This window comes from Primulina huaijiensis, chromosome 12, assembly GCF_012295235.1.
Source record: "Primulina huaijiensis isolate GDHJ02 chromosome 12, ASM1229523v2, whole genome shotgun sequence".
Lineage (NCBI taxonomy): Eukaryota > Viridiplantae > Streptophyta > Magnoliopsida > Lamiales > Gesneriaceae > Primulina > Primulina huaijiensis.
The window spans coordinates 12,083,368-12,086,255 of record NC_133317.1 but is presented as its reverse complement, the minus strand read 5'-3'; positions in this window follow the sequence as shown (position 1 = coordinate 12,086,255).

Sequence of the window (2,888 nt, the reverse complement as noted above, 5' to 3'; positions counted from 1 at the left end):
TACTCAGTACCATTTTCGGGAATTAGGTTAGAAGAACTCTGGCCTTTGCATGTCTATAAGTTAGTTCTTGTGATTATTGTGTTCAACTTAGAGTTCCGATCTTTCAGGGAGAATTTTTATATCTGGTTCCGCTACGAAGGCCTTGATAGATTCAGGGGCCACTCACTCATTTATTTCGGAGGTTTTTGCTAATTTCCTCAAGGTCAAGACAATTGGGCTAGATGTAGCCTATTCAGTAGTATTGCCGTCGGGCGAGGAGATGGCAGCTACCAATGTGGTCCGAGACATAGACTTTGAGCTGCATGGAAATCTTGTATATGCGGATCTCAAAGTGTTGCCGATGCTAGAGTTTGACATCATCCTAGGGATGGACTGGCTATTGCGGAACAGAGTTTTGATTGACTTCCAGCGGAGATCTGTTCTAGTCCGACCGCCTGGAATGACGCAGTTCTTATTCGAGCCGGACAGGTACTTTCCTTTACCGCGCATTATACCTTATGTTCAGGCTAGAAAGCTCATGCATAAAGGGTGTCGGGCGTTTTTAGCAACTTTTATATCTGTCCCCGAGGCACCCAGTCAGTCAGCCGCAGATGTTCCGATCGTCCGAGATTTTCTAGACGTTTTCCGGAAGACGACTCTGGTATACCACCCGAGCGAGAGGTGGAGTTTTCTATTGAGCTTATGCCAGGTACGGTTCCGATCTCCAAAGCACCGTACCGACTCGCACCGACAGAGATGGCAGAACTAAAGAAGCAGATTCAGGAACTTCTTGACAAGGAGTTCATTCGCCCTATTTTTTCTCCATGGGCGCGCCAGTCTTGTTTGTGAAGAAGAAAGATGGCTCTATGAGACTTTGTATTGATTACCGAGAGTTGAACAGGGTTACAGTGAAGAATAAATACCCACTTCCGAGGATTGAGGATCTGTTTGACCAGTTGCAGGGAGCTTCGGTTTTCTCTAAGATTTATCTGCGTTCAGGTTATCACCAGTTGAGGGTGAGAGACGCCGATGTTTCGAAGACAGCTTTCAGGACTCGTTATGGCCACTATGAGTTCCTTGTGATGCCGTTCGGTTTGATGAATGTGCCAGCGATCTTCATGGATCTCATGAATCGCGTATTTCAGCCGTACCTTGACCAGTTTGTGATAGTGTTCATAGACGACATCCTCGTCTACTCCAAGAATCAGGAGGATCACAGCAGGCATCTGACCATAGTGTTGCAGACATTGCAGAAGCACAAATTATTCGCAAAGTTCAGTAAATGCGAATTCTGGTTGGAGAAGGTGGCGTTCTTAGGCCACATTGTTTCTAGCAGTGGCATTGATGTAGACCCAGCGAAAGTTGCAGCAGTCAGAGATTGGGTTGTGCTGCAGAATGCATCAGAGATCCGCAGTTTTCTTGGCTTAGCAGGATACTACCGGAAGTTCATTAAGGGAGTTTCCTCGATTGCAGTTCCACTCACAGCACTGACAAAGAAGAATGTGAAATTTGTTTGGAGCGAGGAGTGTCAGAAGAACTTCGATACTTTGAAGCAAGTTCTTATCTCAGCACCAGTTTTGGTTATGCCGTCAGGGCCCGGTGAGTTTGTGCTATATACCGATGCTTCGAAGCTCGGTTTGGGTGCAGTATTGATGCAGCATGGGAAGGTCATAGCGTATGCTTCTCGACAGTTAAAGACTCATGAGAAGAACTACCCTACCCATGATTTAGAGTTGGCCGCTGTAGTTTTTGCCTGGAAGATTTGGAGGCACTATCTGTATGGGGAGAAGTGCCAGATCTTTACCGACCACAAGAGCCCCAAGTATTTATTTACGCAGAAGGAGCTGAACATGCGTCAGAGGCGCTGGTTGGAGTTTGTGAAGGATTATGACTGTGACATTAGCTACCACCCGGGTAAGGCTAATGTAGTTGCGGATGCATTGAGCAGGAAAGTTGCAGTGATGGCTCATTTGACGATTCAGAGAGCTCTTCAGATTGAGATGCAGAGGTTTGATCTAGAGTCCTATTCGCGAGGTAGAGTTCCTCATCTATCTACCTTGACTATTCAGTCCTCTCTTCTTGACCGTATTCGCAGAGGTCAGTCAGCAGATGAGCAGTTGGCAAAGTGGAAGCAGAGAGATGAGGCCAAGGGCAGTGTTTTGTATTAAGTTAGTGACGGTATTGTGAGATACCAAGACAGGATATGGGTTCCTAGCAATGATTCTATCCGAGCAGATATTCTATCAGAAGCCCATATGTCGTCGTACTCTATTCATCCAGGGAGTACGAAGATGTACAAGGATCTGCAGTTATTGTATTGGTGGCCAGGAATGAAGAAGGACATCAGACGGTTTGTATCCGAGTGTCTGACTTGCCAGTTAGTGAAGGCGGAGCATCAGAGACCAGCAGGTTTGCTCAAGCCTCTTCCCATTCCCGAGTGGAAATGGGAGAATGTTACCATGGACTTCGTGACCGGATTGCCGAAGTCAGTCAGAGGATCAAATGCTATCTGGGTGATTGTAGATCGTCTTACCAAATCAGCGCACTTCTTGCCTATTAAGACGACTTTCACCATGGCTCAGTATGCAGAGTTGTATATCCGAGAGATAGTCCAACTCCATGGCATTCAAGTTTCGATCGTATCTGACAGAGACCCCAGATTCACTTCCTATTTTTAGAAGAGTTTGCATTCGACTATGGGTACGAAGTTGCTGTTTAGCACAGCTTTCCATCCTCAGACAGATGGGCAGTCAGAGCGAGATATTCAGATTTTAGAGGATCTTCTCCGTGCTTGCGTCATTGATTTCTCTGGGAGTTGGGAGTCGAACTTGCCATTGGTAGAGTTCACCTATAACAACAGCTTTCAGTCGTCTATAGGAATGGCTCCGTATGAAGTATTATATGGTCGC